The sequence below is a fragment of the Macaca fascicularis genome, chromosome 2, assembly GCF_037993035.2.
Source record: "Macaca fascicularis isolate 582-1 chromosome 2, T2T-MFA8v1.1".
NCBI lineage: Eukaryota > Metazoa > Chordata > Mammalia > Primates > Cercopithecidae > Macaca > Macaca fascicularis.
The window spans coordinates 87,225,007-87,238,291 of NC_088376.1; the positions used below are offsets into that span (position 1 = coordinate 87,225,007).

A 13,285-nucleotide genomic window follows, 5' to 3' on the forward strand; every position below is an offset into this window, starting at 1 on the left:
TAATTAATATTATTAATGAAACATGTTCATTAAACGTGCAGGGTACAATTCCAGAGACGAAAAGAAAATAAAAAACCTAAGAAAAAGAACAGTCTAGACCTGAACTGCTTGATAGTGTAGCCATGAACCATATGTGGATTTTAAAGTTTAAATTTAAATTAATAAAATTTAAATAAAATGAGAAATTGAGTTTCTCAGTCATACTAGCCACTTTTTGCATGCTCAAAAACTATGTGTGAGTGACTACCCTGCAGAGTGGCATAAAAGAATGTTTTCATTATTACTGAAAATTATTTTCTAGTCTAGAGATTAGCATATCCAATAATGTGCATATTCTGATAAAGCATAGTTTAATTCTGTTCATGATAGACAATACTGTGGAGCGATCCAACCTATTTTAGCCAAGGTAGGGAAAACGTAATTGATGACTCTATGTAAAAAACAAGCTTTTACATTTATGAAATATGTAAAATACTATATGTAAAAGATCTTTTATTAGTTCTGTCCTTTTCTAAAATGGGAAATATGATTCACAGTGGGTATCTAAGGGATGTCAATGTCATAGTACAATAGACAGCAGCATGTGGCGTCTTGGATCCCAAGGGTTTAAGAAAGATGCACACTGGTAGTCAATACAGTTATAAAATTATACAAAGGGTTATCAAGCTTTCTCCGAGGTCAAGGAGTCCTGTCATAGTAGGCAAATAAATCTATAATAGGTGGTCAGACAGACACCTGCCTTTCCAAAGGGTGAGAGGATCAAAAATGTAAATTTGGGAGACAAAGCTAGACATAAGAACCAGATGTGAGCAGTGAATCAACCACAGGGCAATCTACGTGGATTTCATTGAACAGACCGCTTGCTTTCTCTTCCAAATGTATTGATTACGAGGCTTTACAAGTGACCTCAATGTCACTCTTTTCCAGAAACAAGATGGGTAACTTTGGGTTGTTTAGGGTCATGGTTAAGATTAATGTAGTAAATGCGGCATGATAATTGAATGCTTCTATAACCCTTGTAATTCAATTAATTTCTTAATAAACACTTGTAGTTATTTTTCTGTCATACTTTTCTTAGTGCACACCTATAAATTCATTACTTGTGGATTTAAGTGGTAAGTTATGTTACCTAGACAATGAATAACATTATCACTCATGTTGGAAAATGTATAGGTTTATTAGCATTCATAATATATTAACTATAACATCATGAAAGTGAAAACGATAATATTCACTCTGAAAATATGAGGGTTTTCATCACATTTTTTATTGTTTTTATCTTCTTTATGAGTACAAAAGACATTTTAGGGGACATTGTATATGGTTATTTCAGTATTAATCACTACAATGGTATTATGCCAGATCGCGTGAGCTTATCAAATTTGGATTTGTGATCTCCTGCTTTACCTGTTTGGTTCTGTATAATCCTCTCTTCCGGTTGGAATGCACCAAAAGTGCAGGTAGGGGAGTATATGGAGAAAAGTGCAGGAAACAGCTACAAGCAGCGGAGTGTTGTCTTTGAGAAAGAAGTCCTGATAAAATCTGAAATATGGGCCACACAAGCACACAGAGTCTGTGGCAATTATTAAGAGGCACACTAGAGGCAAATAAAAGAAGGAAAACCAGATATAAATGAGAAGTAGAGCTAATACTGAAAGGAGTAAAAAAAGTTGCAAATATTAGTTCTGTGTGTCTAGACACATGTCAGCAGTTAGGATTTTGATATTTTCTAAGCAGACTCTGCCTGAGTGTCTAGTCTCTATAGCACAGTGGCTCTTCACTGGGGATGAATATCTGAATTACCCATGGAGCTGTAATATATATGTAAATTCTTAAGCTCCACCTCCAAGAAATTCTGAGGTGTATCCCATTTAGGCCTGTGGAGATGTATCTGTTTAAAAGCAAGTACTTCTTTGCCTACCTCTTGTAGAACTATCAAAGGATTCAATCTGTGTCATAGTATTTGACCAATTTTCTTTTCTTCAAATCATGTGAGTTCACTTTTTCTTTTTGTGGATTTGTAGAAACCTAAAGTAATGTTGCAACAACTTGTCCCATTAAAAATAGGCTGTAAATTAAAGCAAGAAAATTCTGTCATACAGAAATAGCTAGTATCAAAGAGAGCCTGAGATTTCTGCTGGTAGAGGCCTCAACAAATAGTCTTGCTCATGACTCCTCTGCTTCTTGCCATTTCTCTACAGTCATTGAGAGACTGCCATCCTGCCTTCAGAATGCAGCCAAGAAAGGCAATTTAGAGGCTGGTGTTTTGATGATGAATCTTATGATTCTTGATCCTAGCAATTTGGTATCTAAATTAGCTCAATGTTATTTGAGGAACTGGAAGGAGTAGTGTTTTGTACATGGTCTTAGTTGCAAGCAACAAAAGAGAATTCTAGCTAATTTTTTTTTGGGGGGAAAAAATCATACTAGATAAACACACAACTGCTGAAAGAGTCTTATTAGAAAGCTGGAGGACCCAGCTCTGAACTAGGCACAAACCAATGAAAGTTGGGCATCAAATAAGCCAGCAAATCAAATCCACTAAGACAGCCTGGCTGGATGGACATTACTGGCACTGGCACAGCCTGGAACTCTCCAACAGCTTCTCATTGCTGCTGTGAATGATTTCCCAGTTGTTTCTGTATTTTTTTCCTCTCTCATGAGACATAGTTCCAGGAGGGAACCTCTGATCACTAAGGCTATATCATATGCCTGTACCCAAGTGTGAGAGCAAGATGGAATGTGTCTGGTTGCTTCAATTTTTTCGGGGGAAACTGCAGCTCTAATGAACATCTTTCACTTCAAAATCCTTTTAAAATAAAGCTGTTTTATTTTAAAATAAATAAAGGAGAGGTATAGTATTTAGGGAAAACGTTTATGACAGACACTATTCATAATGCCCATTGGCAATTACCACTGACTAAACTGAGCATGTGATACATTTGCCCCTTTGACAGTTAGGAAACAAAGTCTCAAAGCTGCATGGAATGTGTCGTATTTGCTGAGGCCATTTGTAACATTGACTGTTGTCACTAACATGCATAAGTGTTGAGGGTGAAGAAATACCAGCAAACAGAAAGTTCTCTAGGACTAGGAGATAGCCCTATTATTTATCTTTTGTTTAAATATTGGCCCATATCTCTTCAGACTGAGAAGCTGACTTTTACCCTGCTTACATAAGCAGGGAGAAGTTGTCTTGGGAGTAGAGAAGAGTTGACATCAAGCTTTAGTGCTTAAATGTATCGATATGTGTGAGATAAGTGTTTGTGATAAGCTATGCAAACTACTTCATGGTACCAGTGTGATCCAGATGTGCACTGTTAGTTGAGACTTTCCTAACTTAAAGGTCGGGGATTCAATAATCAAATCCTCTTTCTAAGATTTTAGCCATGAACCTGAAATCTTCAAATAATGAAGGAAAACAACTTATTTGCCAATTATTGTTTTGAATGCCAGTTAGAAGAAAGAAAAAATATCTTGAGGAGTATCTCTTTATTTTGGAAATGGACACACTTTGAACTATGGATGGCTCTAAATTGCGATCACTTTACTCAATTCATTCTCTGTATATTGTGAAATTTTATTCAGTCTTAATAATTTCAAATACAGCCGTAAGAGGACTCAATATTTTCTTTTAATGAACTTCCCTCCAAAATCTGGACATCTGCTTGTTAGTATCACTTCTGTTAACTCTAAGTTGTTTTTAAGTAATTTTCTAACCATCTCTGTTAGTTTAACATGAAGTACCAGCCTTGCCCACCTTATATGTGCCACTTTTGGAGATGATACAATTGTCTAGCTAATTTTTATGTGCCTGTATCTACATCTATTTATCTTTCTAAAGATTCTTCAAGAACAATAAAATAGTCTTTAATTTGTGTTTATGTAGTAGTATTTTTGTTTTTTTGTTTTGTTTTCTTTTAGACAGAGTCTTACCCTATCGCCCAGGCTGGAGTACAGTGGCATGATCTTGGCTCACTGCAACCTCCACCTCTCTGGTTCAAGTGATTCTCCTGTCTCAGCCTCCTGAGTAGCTGGGACTACAGGCTTCTGCCACCATGCCTGGCTAATTTTTTGTATTTTTTAGTAGAGGCAGGGTTTCACCATGTTAGCCAGGATGGTCTGGATCTTGTGACCTCGTGATCCGCCCGCCTCAGTCACCCAAAGTGCTGGGATTACATGTGTGAACCACCATGCCCGGCCCATGTAGTACTATTTTTAATAACAATTCGATCTTTAGCTATTTTAACACATGAGTTGATGACATTGTATCCCAATCTATGCCCTTTACATTTCTTCCAAAGTTTCTACTCCTAAATACATAATCTTCATAAGACTTATAATGGCTCATATCTGCTCCAATTTATCAGTGGATGGACAAACATTTCATAGTGGCTTTTACAGTTTCGTAAAAGGATGATGTCCAACTATGACTTTAAATGAATGATTATTTTTCATGACATCATGCATTAGTTATCTTTGAATGGTCCTTACTGTGCAACAAGGGCTAAAGAGCCAAAATACTTTTTTTCTTTATTCATATCAATTTAGAAAAGATTTTTTCTTATGTATTTCTGATATCACACAAGAATATTACAGAATTAAAACTAAATTTTTGACACATACCAATGCCTCATATAAATACATTTCGTGGCAAATTTGCTATTTTCTCAAATTTTAAATTTAAAGATTACTACAATTATTTCATTAATATCGGAAACCAGTTACTAGCCTACAATTAGAATTGACAACAAAACAGGTAGTGAAGCGGCATTGTTGTCTGTGGTAAATACTTGAGGTTCACCGTCTCATGCCAAGTAGATTAAGGGCATGGACACACACAAGGAGTGAGTTTAGGAGTAGAGTCTCCAAAGGAAAAAGAAAGATAAAGGAAAACAGCTCTCTTTCTTGAGAGAGAGGGAAGGGCACCCAAATGGGAATTCAAGCCCGTGGCGGAGTGCACTGGATTTTATAGAGAGGCTTGAGGAGGCAGTGTCTGATTTACATAGGGCTCGCAGATTGGTTGAACCAGGTGTGATATTTACATAATGCATGGGGAAGACTGGCTACCCCACCCTAATCTTATTATGGAAATGGGCTTTCCACTTGGTCAGTGCTATGTTGTCTGCTTCTTACTGTACGCATGACTGGAAAGGAGAAAAGGATATGGAGCTTCCATTTTGAACATGCCTAGTCCCAGATAGCCTTTTCTTAGTGGCACAACTGCCAGCATTGACCCATGCAAGTTTCTAGCTTGCTCGTCTATGTTTGCAGCTCAATTTTATAGGCTGCTCTTTGTTAGAAAAGAAAATAATTTGGGGCTGCCTTTCAATAAAAGGAAAATCTTCAGAGGATTTCCTTACACTCAGTATCTGCCTAAATAATTTCTTCTTAACTCCTATATCAGTAAGAACTGCATTCATGAGTTTCATCCTCTTTCTTAAATTTTCAAACAATTAAACCAGATGGTCTCTCGTTCCTAAGACCCATAAAGGAGATCATAAGCAGGAAGAGCACCCGTAATTCTTTACATCTTCTTTACTCTTACAGCATATCGTTCAGCATGGCCACACAAATATGTATACATACTGTCTTAGTCCATCTTTTGTTACTTATAACAGAATATATGAAACTGGTTAATTTATTTAAAAGGAAATTAATTGCTTACAGTGCTGGAGGCTGAGAAGTCCAAGGTCATAAGGCCCCATCTGGTAAGATCCTTCTTGCTGATGGAGACTCTCCAAGTCCCGAGATGGTACAGGGCATCACATGGTGGGGGGACAGACATGCTAGTTCAGGTCTCACTTCCTCTTTTTGTAAAGCTGCCAGTTCCACTGCCATGATAACCTGTTCATCTATTAACCCATGAATGGATTGATCCATTCATGAGGGCGGAACCTTCATGAACTAATCACCTCTTAAAGGTCCTACTTCTCAATACTACCACATTGGGGATTCAGTTTTGTAGATCAAAAAATCAACTTACAAAAGGCAGATTAATAGGAAAAAAGGCATACAAATTGTTTTAATATGTATACATAGGAGCCTTCAGAATAAAGACCCACAGTTACAGGGGTAATTATTCACATTTATGCTTAGGTTCAACAAAGCATTGATAGCTTTGTGGAAATATGATTGAACAAAATGACTGGGATCTAATGTTAATAGCCTGATTGGGGAACCCCGGATGGTCTCTGTGTATAGATTCTTCTTGGCCTCTCTGAGCATGTATTCCTTCCTTCTGGGTATAGGGCAGGGACCCCTCTGGAATGGGGCTCTTATAACCTACAGACAAACGAAGTAGTTCAGATATTCTTTATGGCCAATTTGAACTTAGAAAGGCAGAGGGAAAACTAGAATGATATATTTAGGCTTTATATCTGACTTTTAGAAAAGGGGATCTGGTTTCTATTACACATTTTGGGGAAGAGAGATTCTAGTTGCTCCCCTCAGGGGAGAAGGGGACTGAGACAGGAACGCAGGAGGGTGGAGAAAAACTTTTGCTTCTGAGGCTGCCACTGAGGTCTTCATTTTAGGATGCTGTTTTATGAGCCCCAGTAGTTTCAACATGGGTTTTGGAAGGGTCATTCAAACTATAGCATATACACATAAATGTGTGCACACAAATACACATAGACATATGTCAGTTTGCAAAATAGAGACAGACTTGAAACACATAAAACACTCCATATATATTTATTGAGTTAGTAAATAGAAACATTATGGAGATGTCCATTAAAAGGTCAATGATCTGACTTGTATGTTAATCATGATGATGAAATCCAAATGGTTACCACGACAAATAGAATTGAATGCACTTAATTCCTATTCACCAAAATGAAAGATGAGGTGTATTACTAGACTGCTATAAAAGAAAACTCCTGTATATACTTTAAAATACTAGAATTATAAAATATTGAAACGCAATGTTTTTGGTTATTATCAGTACAATTATCCACATTGCATTCATATCTTTTCTATTATCTCTGAAACTTTACAAGTTTTGACCATTTCACTAGGATGTGCAATTAATGACATCAAATTTCAAATCAATCTATTTTTATACTTTTTAGTGATTCTGTAGAGGCTTAGTGTTAGAAAGAGTCTTAGATAAATGAATAAGATGTAACTGGAGAATTATCTGTGGGTTTTAATTATTCTTGCTAATGCTATAGTTTCTATTATAATAGATAATTAGGGGAGACATGTCTTAGTAACAACACATGTGGAAAACTCTAGAGATTTTATTTGGCAACAAGCTAAATATGAAACGACAGTGTTACATAACTGTTAATAGGCTAACTTTAAATTGCATTAATAAACTTTATATAAAGGAATAAGGATAGTAGTCACTCTATCTTTCACTATTCTTATTGTACCACCTGTGGAGCATGTGGATAAATTCTAAAGAATGCTATTTAAGAAGGCCATATACCAGAAGAAAGTGAGTAAAATAGTGAATGAATCTGAAATTGCAGGAGTTGAAATATAATTGAAGTAATTGGTCTGTCAAACCTAGAGTAAGAACTTAGGATGAATAAGAAAGCCTCCCTCACATATGTCAAAGGGATTAGATGTATTCCTATAATTTAAGTAGATGTAACAAGGACCAATGGAGAACATTAGAAGAGAGTGCTTGTTGACTGGCCAAGAGGAGTGAAAAATCCTCTCCCATTTATAGATGTCCAAAAAAGCAGAAGAAAATAAAGGCCTACTTTTATGGGTAAAATGAGAATCAAGGGTTAGAATCTAAAATTTCATGATCTGTTGGCAATTTGAGAGAGAGAGATGATTGTCTGTCCTATAAAAATTTAATACTGTCTCCCTTCATCCCTAGAGAACACAGATTTAGATTAGAATGCTTCCAACAAATCTGAACATATCAGTTTCATAATATTGACAATGCACAAATCTGGAAATGTTATAAATTAAAAGCTAATATATCTAGCATGATAAAATATCTACAGAGATTTTATTTGTCTCAAGGGAGTATACATTTTTCCCTTTTTTATAATTTTCTGAATATTTAAAGTGAATATGATTTCTTATAATCTGAATAAAATAATAATACTATTTTAACTTGAGACAAAATAAATGTTACTGTCTTTGGAATGAATCTTGTAGTTAATATTAATTTGTTTTATTCTACAGTTCTCAAAATAAATGGATTTTTGTTGTTCAAAATATATACAATTTAATTCGTTCTACCTTTTTTTTTTTTTTTTTCCAGTGAGTGAGCACAATATTCTGCTTTTGATGCTAAGTGGTTAAGCATCTATAGAAGGTGCTTTGGGTTGAATTGTGTTCCCCAGAGAGATATGTTCAAGTCCTAACTCCCAGTACTGAGGGATGTTACTTTATTTGGAAATAAGTTCTTTGCAGATGTAATCAAGTGAAAATGAGGTCATACTGAATTAGGGTGGGCCTTAATCCAATAACTAATGTACTGGTAGTTAGAAAAATTTTAGACACAGACACATACACGGAGAAGGCCATGTGAAGACAGGGGCAGAGATTAGAGTGATGCTTCTACAAGCTAAGAAGTGCCAAGGATTGCAGGCATCCACAAGCTAAAAAGAGGCAAGAAAAGATTCTTGCCTAGAGCTTTCAAAGAGAAATGTTGGGATCCAGAGCCTGAGACAATGAATGTCTGTTGTTTTAAGCTGTGCATTTTGTGGTGCTTTATCACATCAGCCCTAGGAAATGAATATGGAAGAAAATTCTTGATGATAGATTTTTATTAAATAGGAAAATTCTCAGGATATAATTAGTAAGAAAAACAATAATCAACATTTTTCGGCTTTCTAACTAAGAAACCAAGTCATTATTTAAAAATGTCTTTCCCATATTATTTTCCTTTAGTGTGTGCTATAAAGATTGTATTTAATTTTCATATTAGCTATAAAAATAAAACAGTTGATTGAATAATCAAATATTTTAAACTAAAATCTCAATAATTTGGAGAGAAACATCCTTAGGTCTTTGCTTTATTCTCTTTAAGCATATTATGTAAAATTATATTTATTTTACATATATATTGATTTACTATTCTTCACTATAATATAAGCTCATTAGTTGTTTTAATATTGACTGGTGCATAGAAAATATAAAAAAAAATGGTTGAATGCTCCTAATATATGATCAGCAGCTTCAGGCTTAGCATATACAGTAGGACAAAAAGTTTCAATTGCCTGGGTTGACTTATTAAGGCCCCACTGAGGTCATGTCCCATATCTGGAGCAGTGGAATGGCGTGTGCTGAAATGGCATGCTCTGGGTTAGTGTGGTTTTCAGTGAAAACAAAAGGTGGGTCAGACTAGTTACATCTCAGTGATCAGAATAGGAGGTGAGATATGAATTCTCAAATAAAATGTGGTCTGCTCTAAGTAAGGTATAGTTGAAAGTTGCTAGTCATGTAAAAGCAACAAATTTAACTACAACAGCCTTTGTCATGCACGTCCGTGTGAAGAGACCACCAAACAGGCTTTGGGTGAGCAATAAAGCTTTTTAATCACCTGGGTGCAGGTGGGCTGAGTCCGAAAAGAGAGTCGGCGAAGAGAGATAAGGGTGGGGCCGTTTTATAGGATTTGGGTAGGTAAAGGAAAATTACAGTCAAAGGGGGGTTGTTCTCTGGCGGTCAGGAGTGGGGGTCACAAGGTGCTCAGTGGGGGAGCTTTTTGAGGCAGGATGAGCCAGGAAAAGGAATTTCACAAGATAATATCATCTCTTAAGGCAAGGATCGGCCATTTTCACTTCTTTTGTGGTGGAATGTCATTGGTTAAGGCAAGGCAGGGCATTTGCACTTCTTTTGTGATTCTTCAGTTACTTCAGGCCATCTCGGCATATACATGCAAGTCACAGGGGATGTGATGGCTTGGCTTGGGCTCAGAGCCCTGACATTCCTGACTTCTTATATTAATAAGAAAAATAAAACAAAATAGTGTTGAAATGTTGAGGCGGCAAAATTTTTTGGGGGACAGTATGGAGATAGAATGGACGATGTTTCTCAGGGCTGCTTGAAGCAGGATTAGGGGCGGTGTGGGAACCTAGCGTGGGAGAGATTAAGCTGAAGGAAGATTTTTGTGGTAAGGGGTGATATTGTTGGGTCGTTAGAAGAAACATTTGTTGTATAGAATGATTAGTGATGGCCTGGATGCAGTTTTGTATGAATTGAAAAACTAAATGGAAGACACAAGGTAAGAGAAGGAGAAAAAACAGGTATTAAAGGACTAAGAATTGGGAGGACCTAGGACATCTAATTAGAGAGAGCCTAAGGTGGTTCAGCATAATTACTCGCTTGGTTGGTGAGTTTTTTGGGCTCTATCCTTGAGTTTTTTTTATGTTGTCATACACCAGGCCAGATTGATTTAGGTAAAAACAACACTCTTCATTTAAGAATATACAGAGTCCTCCTTTTCCAGCAGTGAGTAAGTCAAGGCCTCGGCGGTTTTGGAGGACAACTGCAGCTAAAGAGTCAACTTGGGCCTGGAGGACTGATAAAGTTTGTGATATGTCTGTGATGCTAGCAGAGAAGTCATTAGACAGGCTACGGAAGGTCGTGACAGAGGTTGAAATGCCTGCTATTCTAATACCGAAAGCAATAGTGGAGGCAGAAAGTCCTAAACCAACCAGCAAGGAATTAGTGGAATAACTCTTTTTTGTTGTGTTGGTGTCATGAGGGGAACAGGGAGCTCTTCGGTCCCATTTGCAAACTGAATTTTGGGAGTAAGGAAAACTAGTGTGCATGTGCCTGTCCAATTAGCAGGTAGACACATGTAGGTAGAGGATCCGCAGAGGAAGAAGAGACCCTGTGTGAGGCAAAACTGGCCAAACTGAGGAATTGTGTCTGACAGAAGGGAAGAAATGACTGTGGTGGCCTTCTCAGACCCTGTGGGAAAGGCCTCTACTTATCCAGTGAAAGTGTCTACCTAGACTAAGAGGTATTTTAGTTTTCTGACATGTGAGTAAAGTCCATTTGTCAGTCCTGGGCAGAGGCAAATCCCTGAACTTGATGTGTAGGAAAGGGAGGGGGCCTGAACAATCGCTGAGGGGTAGTAGAATAGCAGATGGAACACTAAGAAGTGATCTCCTTTAGGATAGATTTCCATGATGGAAAGGAAATGAGAGGTTCTAAGAGACAGGCTAGCGGCTTGTAACCTAGATGGAAGAGGTTATGAAATGACGACAGAATAGAATGGGCCTGTGAGGCTGGAAGGAGATATTTTCCTTGGTCAAAGAACCATTTGCCTTGTGTGGGAAGAAATTGATAGGTGGAGGTTTCAGCAAGGGAATAGGTGGGAGTGGCCAATATGAAGGAGGAAAACTGCTATGAGGGATAGAAGTTGGAACCCTAGCTGCTTTTTTAGCTAACTTATCAGCATAAGCATTGTCCTGAGCGATGGTTGGGGGAAGAAAATAGATTTTGGAAGTTATGAGAACTGTAGAGAGTTGAGCATAGTTTGTGATTTTTAGGGCCTCTAACAGTATTAAAGCAGTGGCAGCCACTGCACGCAGACATGAGGGCTAGGCTATCTGAGTTACGGCACCAAAATGTCATGCGCGTCCGTGTGAAGAGACCACCAAACAGGCTTTGGGTGAGCAATAAAGCTTTTTAATCACCTGGGTGCAGGCGGGCTGAGTCTGAAAAGAGAGTCAGCGAAGGGAGATAAGGGTGGGGCCGTTTTGTAGGATTTGGGTAGGTAAAGGAAAATTACAGTCAAAGAGGGATTATTCTCTGGCGGTCAGGAGTGGGGGTCACAAGGTGCTCAGTGGGGGAGCTTTTTGAGGCAGGATGATCCAGGAAAAGGAATTTCACAAGATAATATCATCTCTTAAGGCAAGGATCGGCCATTTTCACTTCTTTTGTGGTGGAATGTCATTGGTTAAGGCGAGGCAGGGCATTTGCACTTCTTTTGTGATTCTTCAGTTACTTCAGGCCATCTGGGCGTATATGTGCAAGTCACAGGGGATGCAATGGCTTGGCGTGGGCTCAGAGGCCTGACAGCCTTTGTTAAATACTTTTTCTCATACTTGATCTCACTTCTAATATTGTCTTCTCAGTACACATTTAGTACACAACCTCTAATTTTAATTTAAAACATGCCTGCTTTCTCCACAGAAAAATAATCTGAGTTATTTTGATTTTGATTATGGAAATTACTTTTGGTAAACTGTAGTTGAGGAGTCTTTTCTCTCATTTCGGTTATTTCCGTCAACAATATTCAATTTCTCTACATATCCCTTAAAATCACCCAATTGTATATAAGGTTCAACTGCAAGAAATAAACATTTATGAAAGTTTTCCTGGAAGACACATAAGCTACCATTCCTTTAAATGAGGTTCTTAACCTGGATACACAGTGAATCCATGAGCCCTGAAAATTACATGTACATTTTTTGTCTACATATGGGGGATTTTCTGGTTAAAGAATCCATAGTTTTTCTTAATGGAATTAGTGGTTCTACCAAGTAGTGAAAACTAATTTTCTAGGGACATAGTTATCAAATAGGGTTGATGTTGCCCCCTGGAAACATTTGTCAATTTTATTTAGTCGTAATAACTGGAGAGTCCAGAGTTGTTAGAACTGAGGAGGGGAAGTTGTTACTGGCGTCTGATGGATAGAGCGCAGAAATGCTGCTAAGCATTATAAAATGTATCAGGCAGTCTTCCACAACAAAAATTAATCTCCTTTATAATGTCATTACTAACGTCACTGTTTAGAAACCTTGCTCTAGATAATCTAATATTCTGCCTCTTTATACCCAAAATTAATACACTATTTAGAAAACTTGCTCTAATCTAATATTCTGCACATTTCCACCCAAAATTAAGACACATAAACAGATTATAAATAAAGTTTTGTTGCCGCAAAAGAAATAGCACTTGAATATAAAATTTTCTTTTTAATTCTCAGCAAGGCAAGTTACTTCTCTAGAACGGAAGCAATGGAGCAATGGTGAGCATACATTTGGATAAGGGAGGGTAAGGAGTTCTTATCGCTGACACACGTGGCCCCTGATGCTGTGTCCTTCCCTTTTTGGCTAGGGTTAGACCGCACAGACAAAACTAATTCTCGTTGGCTAATTTACAGAGAGTGACGGGGTGAGTGGTTTGGCAGGAAAAATGGTTATGACAGAGCAGGTAATTGGAATAAGTCAGGGTGGAGCAGGTAATCGGAATGAGTCAGGGTGGAGCAGGTAATCGGAATGAGTCAGGGTGGAGCAGGTAATCGGAATGAGTCAGGGTAGAGCAGGTAATCGGAATGAGTCAGGGTGGAGCAGGTAAT

At 37.6% G+C, this 13,285-nt stretch overlaps 1 protein-coding gene across 7 annotated transcripts in view; it reads left to right on the forward strand.

The window, feature by feature from the left end:
* The window catches only part of NAALADL2 (N-acetylated alpha-linked acidic dipeptidase like 2), a 1,467,871-nt gene that overhangs the window by 1,147,503 nt on the left and 307,083 nt on the right, over nt 1-13,285 (forward strand). The gene's annotated exons all lie outside the window — the stretch shown is intronic.